Genomic DNA, 14,366 nt, shown 5'->3' with positions numbered 1-14,366 from the left:
TGGTGTGGAGATGATCATTCTCGACATAGATGGTTATGTCTAGGAAGTCTAAGTTCTTTTTATCGGCAGTGTAGGTGAATTTCAACCATTCATCTTGTGCATTTAGCCAGGTGTGGAAATTTCTTAGACTTTCCATGTCGCCTTTCCAGATGAGGAGAATGTCGTCTATATAGCGCTTCCAGAAATAAATCTGGTGCTGGTAAGGATTTTGTTGGTTGTTGACGATCGATTTCTCAAAATTGCTAACATATAGCCCTGCCACGCTCGGGGCAAATGTACTGCCCATCCAAGTTCCGTGGCGCTGTCTGTACAGGGTGGTATTGTACTCAAAGAAATTTTCAGTTAAGGCAAGCCTGCAGCATTCCAGGACGAAATGTCGTGGAGTTTTGTAGTGCCACTCAATGTCAAGGAGAAGAGTTTCTAGTGTGTTAAGGGTCTTTTCTTGTGGCAAACTTGTGTAGAGGCTCTCTACATCAAGCCCTACCAAGATCATTTTGCTCTCTGAATAGATTACTTGCGTCAGCTGGTTAAGAAGGTCCCTCGTATCTTTTAGGTATGTTGGAGTCTGTTGTGTTAACGGTTTTAGGTATTCGTCAGCAAATTGAGAGAGAGGTTCCAACAAAGACCCAATGCCGGAGACAATCGGTCTTCCGGGCGGAGGATGACGTGCCTTGTGGGTTTTAGGGAGGGAGTAAAAGTAGGGTATCCTTGGAGTTTTTGTCTCCAGGAACTCTCCTTCTTTTTTTGAAATCCAATTGTTGGTTGTAGCTTCCTCAACCATTAGTGAGATTGTTCGTTGTAACCTAGGCGTGGGATCAACTGTTATAATTTCATTCAACTTGCGGTCTGAAAGGAGATCTAGACATTGCCTATTGTAGCCCTCTTTGCTAAGGAGGACTACTCCACCCCCTTTGTCCTCTTGTTTGATTACTATACTGTCATCATTTTTCAATGCAATGCAATTTGTTCTGACTTAGTTATGTTCTGGAAAGGTTTTACCGTTTGATCAGTTAATTCATCCAATTCCTTCATCACAGCTTGTTCGAAGGTGCCGATTTCCATCGGTACTTGAGAGTTTAGTGGACAGAATTTTGATTTTCGTCTTAAAGATGTGTCCCCATCTGCTGTCGGTAAAGCTTGGTTGGAAAAGAAAGCCTTCAGTTTCAATTTTCGGCAGAATTCAGATATTTCACATTTGGTTTGGAAAATGTCAAGGCTGGGGGTAGGTACATAGCCTAGGCCTTTGTTTAGGACTCTGGTTTCATCGGAGGATAATATTCTGTCTGTCAAATTTACGATGGGGGAGCTGTGCTCAGTCCTGCCTTCACTTTCGTGACACTTCTGGTCTGGACCTGGTGTGTCTGATATGACCATGTTACTCCTCTTCGTCTTTGTCTCTGAGGTGCATGGCCTCCCCCTAAAAAAGGAACCCTTGGATTAAAGTTTGGTCCTGTTTGGGGTTGGTGTTGATGGGTCATCGGTGGTGGTCCCTGGAAGTATGGATTCATCCAGCCTTGAAAATGAGGATTGAATGGTTGAAATGGGATATTCGGGGGGCCCATCTGGTAATGTGACCACATATTGCGTCCTCTTCGATTGCCTCTTCGATTCTGAAAGCCTCGTTAGACAAAAAAAACTCCATCTCTCTGGATACAAATTGGACACCATTGTCTGTAAGCACAGTTGAGGGTATGCCTTCCCTGGCAAATAGCTTTTCTAAAAATGAAATGACATGTTTGGTTTCAGTGCCTCTAGTGATGCCTATTTCAGGCCACCTTGAAAAAAAATCAACTAATACAAAAACATACCATTCAGAACCAGAAGATTGTATTGGGCCAAGAATATCAAGCCCAACCTCTTTCCAAGGTGCATTAGGTCTATCTCTAATGATCATGGATTGAACCTTTGGTTTAGCAACTCTCTCAGTCAGAGCACACTCAACACAATCTCTTATTTTGCGTTCCACATGTAAATCTATCCCTGGCCACCAATATGACATTCTGAGTGCTTCTTTTGTCTTAGAAATGCCTTGATGTGTCATAATAGCTAGTGAGATAAGTTCTTCTCTAATGGAAAGAGGTGGAACTAACCTCAAACCTCTGAAAAGCAAACCATCACTCTCAGACAATTGTTCTCTTACGTGCCAATATCTCTCCATGTTCTCATCATCCTTGGGTTTACCCTTCCAACCCATATTAATGTTCTGTAGAACTTTTGTCAAAATCCCATCTTCAGATAGGGCATTTTCCCATTTAACCTTATCAATTATGCTCTCATCAATCGCACAAACCATTTCATCATTTTGTTGAAGGTCATCATTGTCGTCCAATTCATCTATAATAACTAGTCTAGACAAAGCATCAGCCACTTTATTTTCTACACCAGGAAAGTATTTGATGTCAAAATTATACTCTTGCAAACCAACAACCCGTTTTGTTATTCGACTTGAAACAGCATCAATGCCTTTCTTAGTAAAAATCTCACACAGAGGCTTGTGGTCAGTCCTAACCTCAAACTCAATGCCCCAAAGAAAAGTCTTCAATTTTTTAACTGACCAATACACTGCAAGGGCTTCCCTTCACACTACTAAGTACCGAAACTCAGCACCTCGTAAACTTCTTGAAAAGAAGCGTATAACACGTTCTTGAGAATCATATCTTGGAACAAGCACTGCAACAAGCCCTTTTAGACTTGAATCTGTAATCAAAATGGACTTCTTTTTTGGGTCAAAACTACATAATCTAGGAGCAGCTTTGAACTTTTCCTTAATACTACAAAATTCCTGTTCACATTTATCATCCCATAGAAAATATATAATCCGCATTTGTAAAGCGCACAATCACCCGTAAGGGTCTCTAGGCGCTGGGGGCCGTCGGGAAGATTAAGCAAGCTATTGCCCAGAGTCACATGGTGCTGGGCTAATCTGCCACCAGTGCCGGGGATCGAACCGTGATCCCCAGATTCCGGAGTCAGTCGCCCTAGCCACGGCGCCACATCTCTTCCTCTTCCACTTAGAAATTCACACCCTTTTCTGAGTAAAGACGTCATGTGAACACAAAAAGAAGCAAATCCACCTATAAATTTACTATAATACTCTGTCTTGCCTAGGAAACTCATTAATTCCTATTTGTTAGTGGGAGGGGCCATCTTCTGTATAGTCGCAATCAAACTATCTTTAGGTAAGACACCACCTTCTGAAATGGTATGGCCTAAATATTCCATTGAACTCTTCCTGAATTTGCATTTTTCAATTTTTACTGTTAGATTGAATTCATTCATTCTATCTAACACCTTAAAAAGTTTCTCATCACGGTCACTGTCATCTTTCCCAAAGATCAAGATATCATCTTGGTAGACTCTTACACCTACAAGTTCTCTCAAAACATTTTCTAGAGCTCTTTGAAACACTGAGGCAGCTGATACAAGACCAAAAGGTAGTCTTGCAAACCAAAATGTACCAAAAGGGCTAAGAAATGCTGTTAGGTCCTTTGAGCTTTCATCTAATTTGATCTGATGGTATGCGGACCTTAAATCTATAGTACTGAAAAGTTTAGTCCCTTCAATAACATCAACATATCATTGAGTTTTGGAAGCGGTATCTATCCACCACTACATTTTTATTCAATTCTTGAAGGTCCACACATAGACGAAGAGAACCATCCCCTTTTTTGGCTGCGACCACCGGAGCGACCCATTGGGTAGCTTCAACATCTTCAATAATACCTTCATTTTTTAGCCATTCTAACTCCTTCTTTACTTGTTCCCTAACCATAACAGGAATATTGCGAACTTTGCTACATACAGGTTTGACGTTGTTATGCAAACGAATGTGATGTACATAACCTTTGAGACATCCTAATTTTTCTGAAAAAACTTTGGGAAATTTACATTTCAAATGATCAGAGAACTCCAAATTACAATTTTCACTTACAACAGAACTCACACTTGATCTGAAATCATTTTTTTAAATGATGGGTGGTGATGAATTTGGATCTAACATCACACCTAGACCTCTTTGGTGGAACCAGCTCAAAATGTTGTCACCCTTTGGTGAAATATAAACGTTTGCACTAGCTAACCTTTGTTTATAGTCAATCAAACCCCAGAAATACCCAAATAGTTTAATGGGTTCTCCCCCAAATGCAAAAGGTCTTATATATGGCTTAACATTTTTAACTTTGCCTTGTATTTCATTGATGTAAAATTATTTTGAAATGATGGTTATTTAGCACCTGAGTCAAAAAGAACTTTAGTGGGTTTTCCCTCAACTAAAATTTGATCCATAGGACAATTCTTTCCTTCCGCATTTTGAACCACTTGTACTTGAATTTGCCACAATCAACATTTTCTTGAGATTCACATGTGTCATCAATATCATAAAACACTTCATTAACTCTACCTTTGTAATTCTTACCTTTGCACATAGCTGTGAAATGGTCCTTTCTTTTTGCATTTAGTACACATGGTCTTCCAACCAGGACATGCTCTGTCATTTGCAAGATGACCCATTCTGCCACAACAAAAACATTTTACTTTTGTGAAATCAAATTTTTTAAAAAGTTCTTTAGATACAGTACTTTTTGTGGCTTCTTTATGGTTTGAGCTCACTGGGGGAACAGTTTTGACAATTTGAACAGAGCCTTTCTCTTTACACTCCCTATTTTTCTTTATAACATCAACACATTTGAGAGAGTGCTCAATTCTCTTTGAAATTACAATCACATCCTCTAAATTTGGATCATCCTTTTGCCAGAGTTCTTCCCTGACACGTTCAATGCCGCAACCCAGCATGAACTGATCATGTATCCTTTCATCTAAGGTTGCCCCAAATTTACAGGAAGACGCCTACTTTCTGAGGGATGTGACATAATTTTCGACACACTCTTCTTTCAACTGTGCCCTGCGTCCAAAATGATACCTCTCAAGGATCATACTCACCTTGGGTAAATAGTGTTTGTCTAACTTAGCTATGCAAATTTCATATTCTTTGAGGCTACTATCATCAAGCTCAGGAAGGTGGTCAAAAACTTCTTCACCTTCCGTACCCAAACAATGTAAAAACAGGGCTGTTTTTCTTACTGCGCTTAATGAGGATCCGCACACTCGTGCGTATCTTTCAAAGACCTTACGCCATTTTTGCCAGTTATTAGGTGGGTCTCCTGGAGATGACAAAAAAAATGGAGGTGCAGTGACTTTTTGCATGTTGTTGGTTTTTCCTCTTTTTAAAAAAAATGAAAAATAAAGTTATACAATAATGGAAAAATAGTAACCAGGCTAAAGCAATGAAAGAAATACACCAAAATACTCTCTAAATTCAAGTGAAATGAGATAATAAAATGTAAAGCTTAAAGCAGATAGTAAATAACCCTACAACATGTCATGTGAAACAGAGCTTAATGCTTCCCCTTATTATTTAAAAAAAAAAATAGTAGTCTAAAAAGTGTGTGTGCGACTGTAATGATACACTTTTATAATGATCAGGAACAACCCGCAAATAACAGGTATACAAGTAGGGGGACAGGCCTTTAAACTGGCTGCCTATGCCGATGATATCCTGATCACCACCACATGCGACCCAGAAACATCAATAGAGGCCCTGATGCACACTATTGAGGAGTACGCGCAGGTCTCCGTATATAAGCTAAACCGCGATAAATCAGAGTGTAAACCGATGAACTGCCACACAACAAGGTCGGTCCTAGGTACGTCCAGACTTGCGTGGCAAACAAAACCCCTGAAGTACCTGGTCCTCCTCTTCGGTAGAGACCTCAGGACGACCCTAGAGCACAACGAGGAGGCGATGCTGAGGAAGATCAGGAGCAAGCCAAAAGCTTGGAGCCCCAAATTCATCAGCTGGTGGGGACGAATAGAGTCGATCAAGATGATGATCACACCAATGCTAAACTATCTGCTGAGCATGCTGCCATTAACCCTGACCTCAGATTTTCACAAAAATTTAGATAAAGCAATCAACTCATTCCTCTGGGGGGGCAAAAGGGCCAGAATCAGCCTATCAAAGCTTAGACTCAAGAAAGACCAAGGGGGGCTAAACCTTACGAACTACAAGGCCTTCCAGACGGCCTGCATAGCAAAACAAGGCATACACTGGATCTCCCGGACACCAGAGTATGTGCCGGTCTGGCTCGACTTTGAAAGAGGCATCCTGGGGGGGGGCAGATCCAATCATGGCGCTAACAGCCAATAAGCACCCTGAGGCAAAGAATGCAATCATCAGGAACACAAAGATGGCGCTACTAAGGGTAGACAAGGTACTCAGAGTCAGCATAAAAGGCTCCAAATGGGAATCAATATGGTACAACTCCAAGATAACATACAAAGGGAGGACACTGGAAAACAAAAAGTGGTACAGCAGCGGCATCACGACACCAACTCAACTAGGGCTGGGCAACAATCCACTCACGTTGGAGGCCCTGCAACGCATGCACAAACTCCCAAACAAGGAGTTCTACGTCTTCCTCAAAATCAAGGCAGCCCTCACAAAAGCTAACCTCTCGAAGCACAAACCAACCATCATAGAGTTCTCACAAAATCTAAACAAATTAGGCCACCAAACCGCCCACATTTACAAACTCATTACTCCACGCACCACAACACTAAACAACAAAACACTGACATTCTGGGAAGGGGAGGTACAGAAACCACTGAACGAGAACGATAGGGCCAGATTATGGACCTCTGCTTCCAAAAACAAGGTAACCCCACAACTGGCACAAACTAAATACTGGCTACTACACAGACTACACTGGACCCCGGCCAAACTAGAAACAGTAGGAGCTTGGGACAGCGATACCTGCTGGAACTGTCACAAAGCTAGGGGAGACCTGGCCCACGTCCTATACGAATGCCCCAAGGTCAAGTCTTTCTGGCATAAAGTATACAACCTCATTGACACGATCACAGGCTGCCGCATACAACGAGGCCTAGCAGGCATAACCATGGCCTTCCTTGACACGGAGCTCGACTCCAAAGAGAACCGAGAACTAGTTGATGTCCTGCTAACGGCGGCCGCCAAAACAGTTCTAGGGAACTGGAAAAAACACGAGCAAAGCTACGTTCAAACGTTGGTTCAACTGGATAACATTCCTAAGAGGAGCAGACAACATCACGGCCAATCACCAAGCCGCAAACCACAAGGCCAGAGGTGAAATGTGGGCGGCCTTGGATGCTCACTTGGGGCGATAACCCCCCCCTTCTTCTCCCTCTTTCACTCTTTCGTTCTTCTTCTCTCTCGTGCTCCACCACAAACGACACAAATGATACAGTATACATGTCGGAGAAGCCAAGAATTGTGACAAATGCCTTCCTTGTATCTGTATATGTCAAAAATTTACTCCAATAAAATTATATTGGAATAAAAAAAAAATAAGGTTAAATTCCATGAGATAGTGTGTGTATCACTGAGAAGATACACCAACATTTGATTTGCTGTTGTTTTGAAATTCTATAATTCCAACTACAAACTTCTAGTCAATTTGTGGAAACTTATCTGTGTCGATCGTTGTGTTACTTGTCTTTTTAATTTCACCGATCTTTTGTTGCGCTGTGCTGTAGTTTCGGCTTCTTTACGTCAATAATTTATTGTTGCCGATGCTTTGCCGAAGTTTTTGTGTGGGGGGCAAGTTGCTTAGCAACCCCAAAATGGCCACCACGTCGACGTGCTACACGTGGTGATGTCCGATGCGTCCCAGAATGCACCACAGCAATGACGGGCAGGAGGCAGGAAGATGAAGACAAAAGCAGCATTCCGGACGCTGAAGAGCCAGCTTACTTGAGGAAAATAACTCGCTCGCTCAAAAGAATACAACGTTCGCACCAGACAAATGAAGTTGGCTTTGAGGTAAGCGTTATTTAAAAATGTTGAATGACGCTAGTTAACAGCATTTGGAAATGCGAATTCGCAAGTACATCCTCGCTTTCCCTTGTGTGGAGACAGCTCAAAATAGAATTTAAACATTCAGCATAAACTGGAGAATAAACAGATTTTCGAGTGAAAAGACACATGAACCTTCAACTGTAATGGTAGAATAGAGTCAGTTGTACGGTTGGCTTTCACTTCGAACTTGAGACTGTAACTTGAGACTGTTGTTAATTTGGCATAAATAGAGAAAATCACAGTCTGAATTTTCTTTTAAATATAATAAAGATAGTTAATTAAATTCTGTGCAGATTAAGATATTAGAAAATCGACTGCTATGAGGTTTAGCCTTCAATCCAAGTGCTGTCTCTAAAATATATGTGGCTATTGTCTCTTGTATCTCAAAAAATTGTCCGGAATTAGTGCTGAAAATAGGGAAAGTACCTTAGGCTTGTAGAGATGAAATAAGGTAGTGGGTCCAATTGTTAATGGAAGAGGTGATGTTGAGATCCGTCCATTGAGACCATCCTCTGTCTCCAAATGTAAGGATGACTCTTGAAAGTAGTCTTTGGTATGTCAAGAATGATATTTCAACAGAAAGAATGGTGGATTTGCTATTTTGATTCGCACATCAACCTTAGTTCTCAATAATAATATATCAATACAATGTCATACACACTAAACAATACGGAGTGCTGCTTGGCATTAGATGCACATCCACCTTGGGCATCAAAACACGACCCCCTTCCCAAACGTCCGTTCAGAATTGAAGTCCCCACAATAAGAAAAGAAACACCAGTGCACTTCCTAAACAGTCTCTTTGATCCTTTCGCTATTTTAGCGTTTCATCAATAATCCAAGTCTTTGGTCAAGCAGTCAATTTCACAGACACCAGATGTTGTGGAAATTTCAAGCCTTTATTTGTTTCACTTTATGGTCCACATAAACTTAGTCTGAGACTTCATTAATGTTGTTGCAGGATCCTAATGTTTTCTTAAATCGTGGTATCAATTTTCCCATAAACTGTCTTAGTGTGGAGCCATGTTACGTTCCACAATCTCAGCACGAGTCTTAGTCTACCGTGTACGCCGTCCCTGCAACCCGGTGCTGAGATTGTGGAACGTAACATGGCTCCACACTAAGACAGACGATTTAAGAAAACATTAGGATCCTGCAACAACATTAATGAAGTCTCAGACTAAGTTTATGTTTTAGATCGATTGGATAAAATGTTATGAGTATTATCTCAAAAAGTGTACATATATATTGGAATTGAGGATTACTTGCACACAACACAAAGCCTTGAGAAAGCCCGAAGGGGGCGAAACGCGCGTCGGCTGTGGACCATAAATTGAAACAAATAAAGGCTTGAAATTTCCACAACATCTGGTGTCTGTGAAATTGACTGCTTGACCAAAGACTTGGATTATTGATGAAAAGCTAAAATAGCGAAAGGATCAAAGAGACTGTTTTGGAAGTGCACTGGTGTTTCTTTTCTTATTATGTCAAGAATGATGTTTATTTCTCAAATGGATCCCATCCAGCTCAGACCTCTTAACAGCACTAACAGGAAGCTTCAACTGCCTGCTCACAATCCAGATCATCATGCAAGACATCATAGCATTCTAAAGCACCTGGCATCAGGCATCTCAGAATGCCACAAAACCCCATAAATTAAGAGATGCACAGAGAGTGAAACAAGTATTTAATACTTCAGATGTCCGAAACGAAAGGGACAATTGCCAACGATGGCCTTTGCAGTGTAATCAACAACGCTCCGAATCATTGAAATGTTCTCAAGGATAGTCTTACCCAGGGGTTGTGCATACAATCTGTGTGTGTGAACAAATCCTCTCACTTATTTCAGATGTCAACAGTGTTTAGAAACCAGTAGCACTGAGAAAACCCCTTTAGACTAAAAAGTAAGATTAAAGTGCCATCCCTATATCACAACCAGGGCCCATGTGTACAATCTGTATGACGCCCAGCCGTCCAAGCAGTGAGGCCTCAACCCTGTATCACCCCCAGGGAACAAGTGTACCATCTGTATGATGCACAGTGGTCCAATCGAACAACACATTCACTGTATCACACTTAAGGGACAAGCATACCATCTGTTTGATGCCCAGCAGTTCAAACGAACAACCTCAACTCTGTATCACACTCAGGGGTCAAGCATACCATCTGTATGACGCCCAGCATTTCAAACAAAGAACCTCAACCCTGTAACACACCCAGGGCCATGTGTGCCATCTGTATGATGCCCAGTGGTCCAAGTGAACAATACTTTTACCTTTCCTAGCCTTGCTAACTATCGAAAAAAGTGACCTGCACCAGAACGCCTCTGAGGCCTTCATGCGACTACTCAATTGGAAACACATGGAGCGGGTGCTATGCCAGATTTATTTCAGTGGCAGGGCGCTCAGGTTCAATTTTCATGCTTCCCCCTAGTTTGACATGCACCAATTGCTGGATCCAAGGCTCTGATGTAGTCTCTTACCCTCTGACAATGGCTTAAGGATGGACCTCCGACATGCAGATTAAACTTCCAGTCAACTGTGGCGTCTGCTCACCTTCCTTTCTGCTCAAATGTGAATCAGTTGGGGCGGTGTCCCTTTCCTTCGGCTGCAGGTGGGTTTGTGGTACCAATCAGTTCCTATTTTGCTCACCAAATGTTGCTGAAATGGGAATTTACCTTGAAAGAATTAAAGAGAGGAGGCGTTTGGCAAACAGTTGGCTTAATCAAACACTTTGGCTGGGACACAACGTCAGAAAAAGGTCTTTGACTGCCTCAAAGAACAATTGTTCTGAACACAGTTTTATACATTTTCCTGTCATCATAAAACAGTATCAGCATTCCTTTTTAGGTAAAAGAATGTGGGCAGTTGTATTTGTGTCGTAAAAAAGGTCCCTGATAACAAATCCGGGTGGGCTGAGGCCTTGCGTGGACACATTGAGAACCAATGGGTTACATGTCCAGATGTCCAGCATGGAGGGTGCGTGATCACTCCGTGTACTGTGTGTGTTGTGTTCTAAGTGTCCCTAACTACATGTGGTGTCATGTGTTCCCTGCATGGCCCCTTGTAGTTTTACCAATATAAGCCTAATTGCGCATGTTGTAGGCCTTATTTTCTTTTGCACATTTTACAAAAAACACGCCTGCCTTAGTGTCACATTGTACCTTCACACGAAACCTGCATATGTTTTCGCATTCTGTTCTTTTCCTGGGATTTAGTCTCAGCACCACCGACAAGGTCAAACAATGTTAATTGTTATTCGTTCTAGCCAGACTCTAGCACCTGCACATAACACAAGAATGCAGCTGTTGTTTATGTGCAACATGACCTAGCATATAGATGAGTACATGAGCTACAAAGAGACACATGGATAGAGAGTTCTTAGACAAGAGCACTGCATCTGCTGAGATGTAGAGAATCCATCTGTGTATGCTAAGGTAGGGGAGTTAGGGTACTCTGTCCTATAAACTGATAGGGATTTTCACAGTACGTTGATTATTAACCATGCTGACAGTATTTTTATTATTCGCTTGTTTTCTAATTGTGGCAAGTAAGCTGCATTTCAGAGCACGATAGTTTGAATAAATACTCAAAACTTTCCTCATGGCTCCTTACTATCTCATTGTGGACAAGTACAAGTGAGCGAAAGGATGTGTCCTGTTACTGCGATTCCAGAGATGGTCGAGCGTGCTGTTTTCTGGGGGTGCCAATTCATGTGTTTCTCTAGTATCTATAGGAGTTCAAGTGAGGCACTCGGCTTATAGATACTGAGGTTGCATGGTGATTCTGTCCCTACGTACTGATGTTCTATGGTCTCAAGCATAGTTTTGTCATAGAGCAGATTCCCTGCAACAGTGGAATCTGACTTTAAGGTGTTCTAGGAACAAATGCCCCCTCCGGCCATGTGTGCTCTATTGGGGAAAATCTCCCCGGACCATTGTGGTGTCGCTGCGCCCATCTGTGGGATTGATCTGAGTTCCATGTTCACACGTTTGTCTGTTGGCTACGTGACATTCCACCTGTGACCTGTCAACCAGGAATCGTAGACCTAGGCCTCGGAACTTGCTAGACCACTTACTTCTGAGTCAGGATTGATGGAGAGTTCATGAAAGGTGAATTAGAAAAAAGAGATGCAGATTCACTTATATACACACGTATCATTGTGCACATCAGCACCGATTTTTCTAATATCAACATTAATACAGTGTACTGACAGATACAGTAAACCATGGAGTAACGGTCACTCAGTACCACCTCCTCATAGGTCTTTCACTCTGTACATATATTGCAGTGTACTGACAAGTTCTGTGTACCATGGAGTGGCTGTTGGTTACTCTCGGTACAAAAAGGGGTGGTGATGGACGGAGCATCTGAACCAATCAAACACTCACACCCAGTCAACAGATCTGGGTTTAATCCATCACCCTTCTTTAGCCCACTCTGCCACCCCAGTTCAGACATGGCCATATGCAAATCAGTCTGACCCTGTGCCTCATGGGAACAGTCCAGCTCCGAACTGCCAAGCCATGCCTTCCCTGGACTGGAAAGAAGCTTCCTAGGACCGGTTTCTGGCATTACAGCCATCTTCAGCCAGGCTTGCTTGAATCCAGTGGCAAAGTGAGCAAGGGACTCATGTCTGAGCATACCCTGCCAACTTATGGCAAACAAAGCGGTACAAGCGACCACTGGAATCAAGATAGCCTGGCTGATGAGGATTATGAATCAACCAGGCCAGTGGTGTAAATTCAAAAAGAAGTCTTCAGAGGGCTAACTAGCCAGCGGGCTAGCAACCGGGAAGACCCGTTGAGCTGAAATTCAGGAGCAGGCCCCACACAGCACTAGTGGAGTGTGGAGGGCTGAGCTTTGCTGCAAATGGCGCTCGGGTCTGGGGCTTCTCATACCCCAATGCACAACTGTGAGGGAACCTCAGGAGTCGAGCAGTTAGCAAAATGCAGGAAGTCCAGGGTGTCCGGTCCCACGTCTCTCGTGTCCGCCATGGGTCTCAGCTTTGCTGTGAATGTGGATCAGAGTCGGAGAAGTCTGGAAGTCCAGTTCCTGAGTCACTGAGTCTTCGGGTTCCGGCAGGAGCGTCGACAATGCAAAACGGGAAGTTACTGGTGGTGCCTGTTTGCACAGGGTGGTCACTCCTTGACCACAAGGAAGATGTCTTCAGTCTTCTAGTCGATATAGAACGTCAAAGGTCCAAGAGTTTCATATCAAGTTTAATTCCAGGATAATCTAAAGTCTGTAGACACAGCTCCTATCTTTATACTGATTTTAGGGGCTTAATTACCTGCTAGGACCCTCCTATGGGTGGACCTGGGAAGGGGATGGTTACACCCCTTTTCCTTTGTCCAGTTTCACGTCAGAGCGGGGATGGAGTGCCCAAGCAACTGGTTTGAACCGGGCTATGCATGTAGCACCTTGTGTGCCCCAGGCAATGTCTGGAAAAGCATCTTTCCATTCAACCCACCCTTCCCCAATACACTTCTAGCACCTCCCTTGACAGGAAACCTATTGTCCAGGTCTCCCTTGCTGGAGTTTTGTCCAGTAGCAGGTCAGACTCGTGTCTGTGGCAGCAGCATCCATTTTGTGATGCTGGGGCTCTGTTTAACTTTAACCGGGTAAAGCAGTAACTTACATGCCTTTTCCCTCTAGAAGGGTAGAATGCTACCCCCACCACCAGAACAGGTGGGGGCGGGGGGGGGGGGGGTGGTAGTATTTCAAAGTGTTTGACACATTACACGACATGTTTTGATAAAGCCAAACCAAAGTTAGCATTAACCGTGAGGATTATAATGCACTTAAGAGTATATGGTATGGCTATATATAGTGCAGCTATAAAGAGATGGTTCCGAAAGCTGCAGATGGGCTCAGCTCATGCTAGGGCACCCTCTCACATAAAACCAATCACTCTGCCTCCAGGATTGTTAAGGCCTGCCATAGGAGTTACTATGTGTCTATATATAAGGTAGATATAGATATACTATATCTAAGTAAGGGGTGATTACACCACCTTACCCAAGCTGAGTGATCCGCCTGTGGTGTCAGTTTAGATGGCCAGTCAGGGGTGGCATAATACATGCTGCAGCCCCTGGTAGGCCTTGGATGCACCTATGCCCTGGGTACCTATGGTACACTATACAGGGGCTCACTAAGGTGACCCAAAACCCAATCAGGTATGTACCTAAAGTACATTGTATCAATTTAGAGAGAGAACAGCTGGGCTGTGGGTCTGATTAGCAGGCCCACAGCCACACTAAAGTCGAAAAACCAGAGAATCACAGCAAAAAGTGGGGGTGACCATAAAAAGCAGACCCTACTCTCCTACAATCGCGGCCTACTGTGATTGCTGCCTCAGCCTCTCGGGGGCTGCATGGGGTGGCCGCAGCCAACGAAAGTAAATTACATGCCCAATGAATTGTTTTGCACATACCATCAGATTGGGGCCTAATCTGATGGGCTGTGCAGAA

The 14,366-nt window shown here is 43.1% G+C and overlaps 1 protein-coding gene and 1 long non-coding RNA gene across 9 annotated transcripts in view; one reads left to right on the top strand and one right to left on the bottom strand.

Moving 5' to 3' along the window:
* Positions 1 to 14,366, bottom strand: part of LOC144754124 (uncharacterized) — a 246,374-nt gene that overhangs the window by 77,404 nt on the left and 154,604 nt on the right. For both annotated transcript variants that reach the window (XR_013594667.1, XR_013594666.1), the window contains exon 3: positions 4,415 to 4,510. This is a non-coding gene — a long non-coding RNA (uncharacterized LOC144754124). The remainder of the gene's footprint in view (positions 1 to 4,414; positions 4,511 to 14,366) is intronic.
* The window catches only part of LOC144754122 (butyrophilin subfamily 3 member A3-like), a 600,119-nt gene that overhangs the window by 545,347 nt on the left and 40,406 nt on the right, over positions 1 to 14,366 (top strand). The gene's annotated exons all lie outside the window — the stretch shown is intronic.

The sequence above is a fragment of the Lissotriton helveticus genome, chromosome 5_1 (genome assembly GCF_964261635.1).
Source record: "Lissotriton helveticus chromosome 5_1, aLisHel1.1, whole genome shotgun sequence".
NCBI classification, from domain to species: domain Eukaryota; kingdom Metazoa; phylum Chordata; class Amphibia; order Caudata; family Salamandridae; genus Lissotriton; species Lissotriton helveticus.
Note: the sequence above shows the minus strand (reverse complement) of the source record. Positions and strands in the feature narration are given on the sequence as shown.